This window comes from Eschrichtius robustus, chromosome 6 (genome assembly GCF_028021215.1).
Source record: "Eschrichtius robustus isolate mEscRob2 chromosome 6, mEscRob2.pri, whole genome shotgun sequence".
In the NCBI taxonomy this organism is placed as follows: domain Eukaryota; kingdom Metazoa; phylum Chordata; class Mammalia; order Artiodactyla; family Eschrichtiidae; genus Eschrichtius; species Eschrichtius robustus.
In genome coordinates this window covers 140,413,567-140,427,760 of record NC_090829.1, presented here as the reverse complement: position 1 = coordinate 140,427,760, position 14,194 = coordinate 140,413,567, and positions in this window count along the sequence as shown.

Here is a 14,194-nt window from a genome sequence, read left to right as displayed (position 1 = left end):
TTTAGGAGACCGTTCCACTGTCTTTCAGACCAGTGGCTCCTGGGAGGAGGCTGTATAGCACTGGGTTTGGGGGTAGCACTGCCTTTTCTTGAGAGTCCCTGTTGATGGATCAAACCTTCAGAAATACTCAGACAGTGAGTCTGGTTTGGGCACTGTGGGCAGGAGAGACCAACCCATATTTTCAATATATGTCTTTTCCTGAAAAAGACGCATATTGCCTCTCCCTGATGGAAATGGGCCAATGTAATCAGTTGCCAACAAGTGGCTTGTTGGTCACTTCTTGGACCAATATGTCAGGTTGAACATTCAGTAGAAGTAGGAGTTAGATCAGCCTTGGTGAGTAGGAAGCCCTGCTGTTGGGTCTATGGGTACCCTCCTTCCCTGCCACCATGGCTACTCTGCCCATGAGCCCATTGTGTCAGAACTGAAGTGGTTGATGATCTGCTGGGTGAGTCACTCTATTTGTGCCTTAGTACTTGTTATGGATTGAATTGTTCCTTCCATAAATTCATATGTTGAAGCTGTAAACCTCGTTGTGACTGTATTTGAAGATACAGTCTTTAAGGAGGTAATTAAGGTTAAATGAGGTCATAAGGGTGGGGCCGAATCCAATAGGACTGGTGTCCTTATAAGAAGAGGAAAAGACACCAGAGACGCATGTGCACAGAGAAAAGACCACCCAAGGGCACAGTGAGAAGGTGGCAGTCTGCAAGGCAAGAGGAGAGGCCACAAGAAAAACCAAACCTGACACTTTGACCTTGGACTTCCAGCCTCCAGAACTGTGAGAAAATAAAATTCTGTCATTTAGGCTCCCCAGTCTGTTATGGCAGTGCAAGCAGACGAATACATTGTATCTTCCGTGGTGAGTGCTTTCTGGAGAACGCTGACACGCCATACAAATATCCTCACATTGTACCCACATGTGTCAGCCCACACATACCCAGGCCGCCTCATCTCCTGATCTTTCAGTCTTATTTTTCTCCTTGACCAGCAACTAGGCCATTCCTCACTGCCCATGACTCTGTATATATTCAAACCACTTCTACATGAAGTGGATGACCAGGGCACCACCCAAAGCTCCATGCGGTGGAATTTTCCCTCACCGTAGTCTTCCAGGGCCACCCTAAGTGGGGCTGCAGTGCAGTAACAGTTGCCCCAGGGAACGGGCAGCTTCTGTGATGGAGAAAGATCAGATGCAGTAGAGGAGGGGACGGGAAAGCCCCAGCTACAGGGGCAGCTGATCCTTATCATCAAGGAGCCGCAAGGAACCCCAAGGCTGTCAGGCCCTAATCTCCAGACATTAATGTGAACTTTCTCAATTTTTAAATGTCGGCCTAAAACATTTTAAGAAAACCCATGCCTACCACAACTGGAATAGGACAAAGTGATTCAGTGAGATCCTTGTATTCTTAGGGACCCACGGACGGCTTCAGGTTTCTGGAAATCTCCAGAGGACACACGGACCTGAGAAACTGTGTGTCTTTTCTGGGGAGGGTTTCCATAGCTACAGCAGTGTTCAGACACCCCAAAATGTTAGGGGTCACTGCCTCACAGTGAGGTGCTGTTTTTTAATTTTGGCAGCACGGGGTGGGGATGAGGAGTTCCCTAGAAGGTCTCCTGGACCTATGTGCAAATATCTCCTGGAAATTTTGCCTTCTAGTTGATTTCACCTTACGTGCATGTTTCTTAAGTTCAAGCCTCTGGAGGCCTGTGGGTTCCTAAATGTGAACCAGAGAAGGTTCTAGAATAGTTAGTAAGGTAAATGACTTACATCTGTGCTCTCAAACGGGGGCATTTTTTAACCCCCAAGGCACAGTGCCCTGCACCCAAGATGACTTGAAGCCGCAGGCGAACTGTGGACACAGCTTCCTGGGACATCAATATTTTTTTTGAGTTTTCAGGCAATCACTAATTTTATATTTAATTTAAAATAGATATGGCATATTTTGGAGCAGAATGTAAAATTCTCATGAATTATTAGGATAAATTCAAGACTTCAAAGACACTCCATGTTGACATGGGGCTGTTCCAGGCTATCCTCCAGATCTTGGGTACATATCCACCCCCTTGGCAGCTGGAGGTTCTCGGTAGAAAATTCTGTGAAATGTTGCCCTATATACACCACAAGCCTTGCTAAACTTTGACTATTCTTAGTGGTCATAGAGAGCTGGACTTATGGTAAGACAAGCATTCGGGACCCTGTGGGAATTTAGTTCTAAGTGGGTCACAGAGCTTCACAAATTCCAGGACTCCTGGAAGGAAGTGGAGCCTCCTGGCAGGACTTTGGACTCAGAACAACCTCTATTATGTGGGAGACCACACCAAGAGTACCCCTGGTATGGACTTGCCCCTGAGGCTGAGCTGGGGCATGGGCTTGGCCTCTCTGTCTGCCTGGCATCTGCCCAGCAGCCTTCAGCTCAGGACAGGCACATGAACTGGACCCTCACATTCAGCACTTGTTGTTATCTTAGCCAAGTCCTGAGCTAAAGTATATTCTATATTAAACACATCATCTAAAATACATTCTTAATTGCATACTGAATATGCAGCCTTAGGAGTCTCTACTGCATAAGATGTGCATACGTAGGTATCTCTAAGTATTGTAAACCATACGACTGGGTTGCCTGCTAAGTATATTTAAAATTCCAGGACCAGGACTCTTGCAGCACAAACCCACAGTTTGGTGGAGGAAGGGTAGGGGGAGACCAAGCTCAGAGTCTCAGTTACCCACTGTTTTAACCAGACAGAGGCTGGTATTTGAAGGGAGTGGAGCTCTCAATGGGCACTGGTTTCTCCGTGGGTGGGAGGGATGGGTATGGGGTGGCTGGCACAGGCAGGTGACAGATGTGCAGTCAGGCTGGTGAATGGGGTCAGGGCAGGCTTTGAGCAGGTGGCAGGGCTAGGGCACAGTGCTGGAACAAAGGGACTGATTGATTCTGGTCCATGGACCATCCTGGGATCGAGGTCCTGCTGGGAGGTCCCCAACTTGCTCCAGGAATCCTGGAGTGTGTGAAATCCTCTACTCTACATTGAACTCAATCTCCATAGAGCCCCACATTGCCTCCAAATTCCTGTCTTATTATAAATCAAGCTCCCTGTGACTTGACTAAACCATGAAACATTGAGGGTGACATTGGGATTGTGGCAATCCCTAGACCTGGGGAAGCAGGTGCGAATCATGGATTTGGTGCAGGAGTTGAGGTTTGATGGGGTTGCTGCTAGGATGTCAGGACAGTCTGACCCCAGGATTTACAGGAGTATAGTGAGAAGGTCTGGGTGTGATGTTAGAGCAGACCCACCAGCTGGAAGGATGGACAGGCAGGGAACACACCCAGAGTTTAAGAGCTCCTCAAAGTGCAGTCTGTGTACCAGCTGTATCATGGGGATCCCCTGGGAGCTTTCAGAAATGCAGAGTCTCAGGCCATGTTGCTCTGTCAGCATTTCTGGGGGTTCCCCTCCTGGTTGAAAGACACCTTCTCTGGTTTCAAGCTTCATGTTCTCCCGGGCCATTACAGGAGCCAGGGAGCAGGGAATGGTATATTCATCCTCTGGTTGCCATGACAAAGGACCACAGACTAGGGCCTTAAACACAGAAACTTATTGTCTCACAGTTACGGAGGCTGGAAGTCCAAGATCAAGGTGTCAGCAGGGTTGGTTTCTTCTGAGATTTCTCCTCTTGTCTTGTAGATGACCATCTTTTCCCTGTGTAGTCTTCTGCCTGTGCGTGTCTGTGTCCTAATCTCCTCTTATAAGGACACCAGTCATATTAGACTACGGCTCACCCTAATGATCTCATTTTAACTTAATTACATCTTTAAAGGCTGCATCTCCAACTACAGTCACTTTCCAAGGTACTGGGGGGTTAAGACTTCAACATATTGGGGGACACAATTCAGCCCATAACAGGTGGCTAGGGAAACAATAGAGCTCTCTTTGCATGTCTCTTGCCTTCTATCAGGCAGGAAAATTCTCTCCCAGATTCCCTCCAGCAGATTCCTTCATGGCACAACATCTGGAAATGGGTCAGAGTGTCACCTTAACTACGAAGACCTTTATAAAGGAAGGGGTGCAAGGGAGGAGGGAGTTGGTAAAGGGTTTAAGGAAGGGACCCAAGCAGGATCTGCCTTAACTAGGCTTGTGACCTTGGGGATGCCACTTAACTTTAGTTTCTTTAACTGTGAAGTGAGGAGGTTGGATTGGATGAGATATAAGGTCTCTTTCAGTGCAAAGGAATTTATTGTAGAACTCCAAGCCCCACTGGCATGCCCAACATGCTTATCCAGGAGGGTGCCTAATTCGGGGTCATCCTGGGCTTGGGATTTTGAAGCACCTGGGAGCTACGTGATCTGCTTGGTTGGGTTCTTTTCTGTGGGCTGTGTAATCAGAAGTATGTCTGGAGCAGCTGGGCTTGTAGGCATTTCAGGAGCCACTGATTAAAATACAAGGTTGGACATCAGAGTCAGAGCCTGGCTGCTAGCGGTAGGTGGGGCTGTGTTATTAACCCAGTTGCCTTGGGGGAAGTTTGTATGGGACTCAGAAAGTCAAATGGTAAACAGCAAAAGTGACCGTGTTTGTTTAATTGCGCTTTCTGTCTATGGGGTGAGGTGTATTTGCTGATATCCTTAATATCTTTCTCTTCCCCTCTGCTAATCCACTTCTAAGGTGGTCTATTGCATCTACCCTGGGAGAAATGGTTTATGGGGTAAACAAACCCAGACGACAATCTACTAGCCTTTTCAGCCTTGAATCCACCATGTGTAGAATGGTGTGATAATATTTCATGAGTGTTTTGATGATGAAGTGTTTTGATGTTAGGCCTAAAATTAAGGCTCAATATTATGTGTTTCCTTGACATCTGTTCAAATCAGGAGGGCCTCAAATGACCTGAATTTTGAATCCAGTTCCCTCCAAATGCTGCTCCTGCACATGAAGTCCTCCTAAACAAGCAACCCTCCTTATCAAATGGACCAAGTACTGTTCTTGCTAATCCTTGAGTAGTAGGTTTTATTCAGTTCCCTGCCAGCCTACAGAATTATTCAAGTAAACCACCACATCCTGGTGTCTGTGGGAACCAGGGCCCCCCTACCCTCTTGTTACTACCAAGCCTGCCCCACAATCCCAGCTTGTTCCCTCTGTGCCCAAGTGCAACCCTTGTATGGTTTGCAGTGTCTTCCTTCCATGGGCTGTGAGTGTATGTGTCTGATAAACTACTATTGATCTCATTTCTCCATTTTTGGGTGTTGTGTGTCTGACCATCCCCATAACCTTAGGGTGGCAATCTCTCCCTTACCATCTGGGTGAATAAGAGGCAAATAAACCCATTTGTAACATTCTCAGAAACTGTGAGACACATTTAGAGCCCAGCAAGTGGTAGCTATTGCTGTTGCTATTATTGTGAAGGAAGATGATAGTTTGGTTTTCTTTCAATGAAGTTTGGTTGGTGAGTGTGTTCTCTTGTTGCATTAGTCTTAGGTTCTTTCAGGAAATTTTTCTGGATCTTTCTATCCCACCTCAGCTAATATTTAGACACATTAATGTGCCTGTGGGGCAAGTGACAGCTGCATGTTTGAGGGCCACACTGAAAATCAAAGAAGAATTAATGCCAATTCTTCTCAAACTCTTCCCAAAAATAGAATAGGAGGGAACTCTTTTTATGAGGCCAGCATTACCATGACAAAGCCAGACAAGGATGCCACAAGAAAAGAAAATTATAGGCCAATATCCCTGATGAACATAGATGAAAAGTCCTCAACAAAATATTAGCAAACTGAATTTAACAATACATTAAAAGGGTCATACCCCATGATCAAGTGGGATTTATTCCAAGGATGCAAGCATGGTTCAACATCCACAGATCAGTCAGTGTGATACACCACAATAAAAAAAATGAAGGATAAAAATCATATGATCATTTCAATAGATGCAGAAAAAAATTTGACAAAATTTAGCATCCATTTATAATAAAAACTCTTAACAAGGTGAGTTTAGAGGGAATATATCTCAACATGATAAAGGTCATATGTGACAAGCCCACATCTAACATCATACTCAATGGTGAAAAGTTTGAAAGCCTTTCCTCTAAGATCAGCAACAGGACAAATATGCCCATTCTCACCACTTCTTCTCAACATAATATTGAAAAATTCTAGCCAGAGCAATTATGAAAGAAAAAGAAATAAAAGGCATACAAATTGGAAAGGAAGAAATAAAACTGTCACTATTTACAGATGACATGATATTGTACATAGAAAACCCTAAAGATTACACCAAAAAACTGTTAGAACTAATAAACAAATTCAGTAAAGTTGCAGGATACAAAATAAATATTAAAAAATCTATTGAATATGTATATATTAATAAACTATCAGAAAGAGAAATAAAGAAAACAATTCCATTTAAAATCACATAGAAAAGAATAAGATACCTAGGAATAAGTTTAGCTAAGGAGGTGAAAAACCTTTATATTGAAAACTATAAGACATTAATGAAAGAAATTGAAGAAGACACAAATAAATGGAAAGATATTCTGTGCTTATGGATTGGAAGAATCAATATTGTTAAAACGTCCATACTACCCAACACGATCTAAAGATTCTATGCCATCCCTATCAAAATTCCAAGGACATTTTTCAAAGAAATAAAATAAATAATCCTAAAATTTGTATAGAATCACAGAAAATCCTGAATAGCCAAAGCAATTTTGAGAAAGAAGGTCAAAGTTGGAGGTAACATGCTTCCTGATTTCAAACTATCTTACAAAGGTATAGTAATTAAAACAGTATGGTATTGGCATAAAAACAGACACATAGATCAATGGACCAGAAAAGAAAGCACAGAAATAAACCCTCACGTATATGCTCAGTTAATTTACTACAAAGGAGCTGAGAATACACAATGGGGAATGGACAGTCTCTTCAATAAGTGGTGTTGGGAAAACTGGACAGCCACATGCAAAAGAATGAAACGCGAACACCATCTTACACCATACCTGAAAATTGACTCAAAATGGATTAAAGATTTGAACATAAGACCTGAAACCATAAACCTCCTAGAAGAAAACATAGACAGTAAACTCCTTGACATAGGTCTTAGTGATGATTTTTTGATTCTGACTGACACCAAAAGCAAAGCAACAAAATAAAAAATGAATAAATGGGACTACTTCATGCTAAAAAGCTTCTGCACAGCAAAGGAAACCATCAACAAAATGAAAAGGCAAGCTACTGAATGGGAGAAAATATTTCCAAATCATATATATGATCATCTAAATTATATCTAAAGTACATAAAGAGCTCAAACAACTCAATAACAAAACAAAAACAAGCAATCCAATTAAAAAATAGGCAGAAGATCTGAATAGAAAATTTTCCAAAGCAAGCAAGCAAGTAATCAATAGGTATATGAAAAGATGCTCAACATCATTAATCATCAGGGAAATGCAAATCAAGACCATGATGAGATATCACCTCACACCTGTTAGAATAGCTATTATCAAAAAGGTAACAAATAACAAGTGCTGGCGAGGATATGGAGAAAAGGGAACCTTCATGCACTGTTGGTGGGAATGTAAATTGGTGCAACCACTATGGAGGTTCCTCAAAAAATTGAAAATAAAGCTATCATATGATCTAGCAATTCCACTTTGGGGTATTTATTCGAAGAAAACTAAAACATTATCTTGAAAAGGTATATGTACCTCCATGTTCATTGCAACATCATTTACAATAGCCAAGATATGAAAACTATTTGTATCCCTTGATAGATGAATGGATGAAGAAGATGTGGTATATATATATATATATATATATATATATATATATATACAATAAAATATTATTTAGCCATAAAAGGAATGAAATATTGCTATTTTTGACAACATGGATGGACCTCAAGTGTATCATGCTAACTGAAATAAGTCAGACAGAGAGAGACAAATATTGTATGATCTCTATTATATGTGGGAATCTAAAAAATACAACAAACAAACAAAAAAAGAAGCCCATAGATACAGAGAACAGATTGGTGGTGGCCGGAGGAGGGGATAAAGAGGTGAGAGAAATGGGTGAAAGGCATCAAAAGGTAAAAAGAAAACAAAAATGAAGTTGATGTAAAACAGACACAGAAAATTTGAATCATATTCAAAACATTTACTTTATATATATGTTTATATAGTAAAAAGTGGAATTTATGAATGAATGAAGCGAAACCCTCCCTCAAAAACCTATTTAATCTCTAGTTACTCAACTCCCTCTCTGGTCTTCTTTATAGAAGAACTTCTTGAGAGTGTTGTCTATAATCATTGGTTCCATTTCCTAACCTTAATTTTCTACTCAACCCACACCACCCATCAATTTCTTCATCAAAACTGTTCTCTTGTGATCATCAGTGATTTCCATGACAGTGAATTCAAAGGAAACTTTTTAGTCCTCGTTTTCTCGGCTTTTCAGCTGCATTTGAGACTGCTGACAGTGACCTTGGCTTCTGTGACATAATACTCTATTTTTTCTCCTCTTGATATTCAAACAAATAAAAATAAAAATAATAAAAGTCCATTATAAGTTAAAATAAAGCTGTAACTCAAACAGGGATGCCCTACTTCAACAGTCTGCTGTCATGCCCAGATGAGAAAGAATTTTACTCCTCCCCTGGCTCCTTATCTGTCTATTTCTAGAATGAGGAGAGCAAACTCAGCTGTGCTCCCTGAGGCTGGAGCACTTCACAGCCCAGCTACTGCAGCTCAGAGCAAGTGCTGTTGCACTGCCTGAGGTTGCCACCCAAATATGGGTGGTGGTGGGGGACCTAAATAGATACCTCTTCTCACTGCTGCTAATAGCTCCTAGGGCCTGACAGGCTACTGTGACATGTTCAGCTTGACCACACTCTACAGCTGTCTGCAGTGGCTGCTCTCAATGGCTGCTGAAGCAAGAAGTATGTTGTCTGGTTACTGAAACATCATCAGCCTAAGACTGTGTGGCTTGACTGAGTCTTCATCTCTGGCTCTTGCCCTGCCTCTTGGTGTAGATCCTACCATGGGATCAGCCAAGTGTGGGCCACACCAGAATTGGCTTGGACCCCAATATGTTACATTTATAGGCATTTACACAGCCATTTCCTCAAGCTGCAAGCCTATCACCAGCACAGCCCCAGGATGGAAGTTTCTGGCATCAGTAACCTAAAATCTAAATTTTAGATCTAAAATTCCCACCATCCTCTAGTCCCACTACTTTCTTTTCTATGGTGAGTGCTATCTCATCCAATAAATTAAAGAAAAATATTCAGCAAGGTGCTTATTGTATAGGGCACATTTTCATAGACATTATGGATACAGGAGAAAAGAAGGAAAATCCCAACCCTCATGGAACCAATATTTCCATTTCCAGTGTTATTGTCATTTTCTACCATTTGGGCTTAAATCAAGACCACCTTCATCTGTCCACTATGTTTTATACGAAGGGAAGAGTTTCTCTTTTTATTCTATCTTTCCTAGTCTATCCTATTTTATCCTAATCTTCTATGCAAACTCCCTGAGTGTGTAACAGCAATCAGCGTGCTATACCACACTGGGCAAACTGAGAGGTCAGCAAGAGGCGGTTACATCAGAGGAGGATGTTGAATCTTCACCTGCCTACACAACCAGGGCCTCTATTTCATGAGAATTAATTTCCTCTGCATCATGTATAATGCAGTGTGTAATTTACAGCAGTAAATGACCAGGAAGGCTTTTATGCTCACCTTGACATCTCAGTATGCAGCTCCATGTCAGCGGCCTGGCCCACTTCATTTGAATAGAATGGGTTGTGCTCCCTTCATTTGCTCATGAGACCAGGGAACATTGTAAGAAAGGAGCAGTTACATAATTACACTCCAACAGCCTGATCTATGATGGATCATTGAAGCCCCTCTTCCCGACCTTAGGTGCAACCCATCATTCTATTTCCCCTCAGCTACCAATAAACTTGTTCTGGGTGATGGGGTGTGTGTACTTTGAAATATGTCCACAAATTCTTTGACACTCTCTTGAAAAGCTGGAGCCTATTCTCCTCCTCTTGAGTAAGGGCTGGATTTAGTGACTTATTGCTAAAGAATAGGTGAAAAAAGCAAAAGTGACAGAGTGCAACGTCAGAGGCTAAGTCATAGAAGACATAGTGGATTCCTGTTTGTTTTCTCTCTTGGATCAATCTGTCTGGAAGATGCTGGCTTCCATGTCATGAGAATGACCATGGAGAGGCCCATGTGGTGAAGACTGAAAACTCCAGCCAATAGCCAGTGAGAAATTGAGTCCTCCTATCAACAGTGGATCCTCCAGCCCCGATCAAGCCTTCAGATGACTGCAGCTCCTGGCGACACCTTGCTTGCACATCATAAAGACTTGGAGTCAGAATCACCTAACGAAGCTACTCCCACATTCCTGACCATCAAAAGCACTGAGATAAGAAGTGCTTGTTATACACCACCACCTTTCAAGGTAATTTGTTATTCAACAATAAGAAGGCTAATACAAGGTACCATTACATTCTCAAAAACTTCTAAGAATCTAGCCTAAAATCACCAGTTTTATTGCTATCAGAGGATTACAATGACACGTTTTAAATCAGTAACTCAAAGTTTACAGCACGTGTTAGTCAGGATGGTTACCACTAGCTACTGTAACAAACAAGCTTCCCTCCACCCACAAATCCCAATGGCTTAACAGATAGAGGTTTAGTTCTTCTTTGTACTCTGTTGGCCAGAACCAATCACATGTCCCCAGCCTAGCTACAAAGGAAACTGGCTATCTTTGGGAGTCCAAGGAATATTGATCACTGCTGCTCTCACTGCCACGTGGCCCTGTTTGAGTCTTCTAGTTTCAAAACCAGAATAAGTATAGTTTTAAAGAGATGTGTAATCTATGTTTGCTCTTTGTACAGCAGCCTGGGGATTAACATGGGAGATATATTGACCATAATAAACCTTATTCTGTTATTGCTTCCTGCATAAAGTCCCCACCACAAATTGTTTTTCTGGGAATCCCCAGGGTATGTCTCCCAGGCACCTGAGACAAACTTTATCAGACACCCGCCATTTCCTTCTTTTTTCCTGCTGGACAGCATTCATTGCTCCACTAACTGCCCATTCCACTATGAACAGAAGTGGGTCCATTAAGGTTTGACGAGTTCTGTGCTTCCTAGACAATGTTCCGTGAGGGGTGGGGGGACAACAGCCTCTTTCCCTTTTGGGTCTTACTTTGTCCCCTGGAACCTCAAGATGACCTTTAAGTGAAAACAGCTCTTTAACAATAGCTCTTTGTTTCCATATCTCTGAAACAAAGATGGCGCTGGAGGTTCCCCCTGCCCCACCCGTGCCCACCTCCTGTGACACATTTCTTCCACCCTCTCTGGTCATCCATACACTCTTAAGCATTCCACAGTAACTCCTTTATCACATGTCTTATGACATGTGATACATGGAGAATGGTGGGGATCCAGGCTGGCGTGTGATGCCAAGATGCTGCAATTCTGCTGCACCCTACAATGGCTACTAGGGGTACTCTGCCTGAGTATTAGAGATGAGAAAATCTGGACCATTTCTTTAAAACTGTATTGTATTTTCCAGACTTCCCCTGAACCTATACTTATTGAACTTACCCATCTTTTCCTCACTTTCGAAGAGATTTTCAAATACATTCCTTTAGCATATTATGACTGCACACCTCATGTGTGTGTAATTCTGGGCCCTAGAACTGCCTAAAAGTGTAAACTTTCACCCAAACCCACATTTTCTGGCATATGAATTTTCCAACCTTCCTCATTGTTTCCTTTCCCTAAATAAAAAAAAGATTGATAAAAAAGTTATAAAATATTTCTCAGACTTCCAGGAAATTGCATTAAACATCTTGATAAGTGAAGTGTAAAGAAGTTGAAATATGCAGATCAAATTCCCGTTAAAAAATGTGAATACTCATACAAATGAGGGGGAATGTGCTTTGTAGAACCATCGTTTTGGATTTTCTGAACCAAAAGCATTTGAAAAAAATAGTTGGAGACGTTCAGGAATTCCAAACTGTGGCTGGGCTCACCCGTCCCTAATTTCAAGGGAAATTAAGCCCATGTGTTTCTCATTCATTTACACTCAGTTCACCAAAATACTATTTGGTAAGAGTGATGGGCCGACCAGGAAGCTGCCCAGCCTATTTTTCACTGTTGTCCTCAACTGGGAAGTGGGCTTGGCCAATGGCCATCAGCTTTGCTGGCGGTTGATCTTCTACATGGAATCCACAAAGTCCTAATGGACTTGAAACTCGCTGAGGTAGACTCATAGACATGTGAGGGCTTGGAGAGGTCAATGGTCCAGCTCCCTGCCTCAGGGCAGATCTACATTTAGAGCCCTTGCTACTCCAGTTTAGTTCTGTCTTCTTTGCTAATCCATCCTTTTCATCAACAAACTTGCCCTTCAGGAAGTGCCTCCTTCTAGCCTCCCTGAAAGGCTTGTATACTGTACTGGACACTGTTAATGCATCACTCATAGATCCTTGGACATCTTTTTCTGTAATTGAAATACAGTTCATTTACAGTACAATGTTGTGTTAGTTTCAGGTATACAGCAAACTGATTCATATATATATGTGTATATATATGTACTGTAGGTCCTTGTTATTTATCTATTTTATATATAGTAGTATGTATCTGTTAATTCCAAACTCCTAATTTACCCCTCCCCCCTTTCCCCTTTGGTAACCATAAGTTTGTTTTCTATGTCTGTGAGTCTATTTCTGTTTTGTAAATAAGTTCATTTGTATCATTTTTTTAAAGATTCCACATGGAAGTGATATCATATGATATTCATCTTTCTTTGTCTGACTTATTTTACTTAGTATGATAATCTCTAGCTCCATTCACATTGCTGCAAATGGCATTATTTCATTCTTTTTATGTCTGAGTAATATTCCATTGTATATATATATAGCACATCTTCTTTATCCATTCATCCGTTGAGGGACATTTAGTTTGTTTCCATGTCTTGGCTATTGTAAATAGTGCTGCTGTGAACATTAGGGTTCATGTAACTTTTCAAATTAGAGTTTTTGTCTTTTCCAAATATATGCCCAGGAGAAGAATTGCCGGGTCATATGGTAACTCTATTTTTAGTGTTTTAAGGAAACTTCCATACTGTTTTCCATAGTGGCTACACCAATTTACATTCCTACCAACAGTGTAGGAGGGTTCCCTTTTCTCCATACCCTCTCCAACATTTATTATTTGTAGACTTTTTATGATGGCCATTCTGACCAGTGTGAGATGATACCCCATTGTACTTTTGATTTGCATTTCTCTAATAATTTGTGATGCTGAGCATCTTTTCATGTGCCTGTTAATGGGACACCTTTTTCCAGCTTTCTGTCCCCACCTCCCAACTTGTGCAAGCTTTTCTGCCAGAAGCTCCCCCAGGGGTCCTGAAGCTTTCTTACCCTCAGCTTAGGGGAGGAATCATGTATTGTAAGGAATAATTATGTGACTTAAAAAATTTTTTTTGATGCTCAGTCTGATATGGACATAGAATAACACCAGAGAGAAACATATGAAAACAGAAGAGGTTTATTATACTTGCAGGTCCTAGAGGAGGGAGGCACAGCTTGGCATGCAGCAGCCACTGGGGCAGAGCATACAGGGAGTGGGCTCAACCAGGCAGGTGGGAGAGAGTGAGGACCCCTGGGCCAGTGCCTTTATGGGGGTCACGTGGACTATGCAAGCAAAAGGCAGGAGTGGGTTTCACTGGTGTGTTTGAAGGTCAACAGGTCACTGTCAGGGGAGGGCAAGAAGGGAAACTTGTGTCAGGGGATAGATAGCCTTATCACCCTGGTGCACCTGGTCACCTGGGTGGTATGTTCACAGCCTGTTCGTGGGGATGTTGAGGCAACTGGAAAATAGGAAGTTTTAAAACTTTGCACTACCAATCAGAGTCTTCTTGGAGGATGGATGATGAACCCAGGTTATCAGCTGTCTCCCCACAGACCGGCTGGATGGGAATGTTTGATGGGCCAATAGGAGAGAATGTCAGAGTCACCCCTGCCTTCCACTTAGAGTCTCAATGAACTTCTGCAAGTTGCAGGGATATCTGAACAATACTCCTTCTCCTTGGAGCCAGAGATCAAAATGGCAGCCCAAGTCCCCAGAAGCTCATAGCATGACTTTCTCATGGTGTGGACTCTCTGGTATGA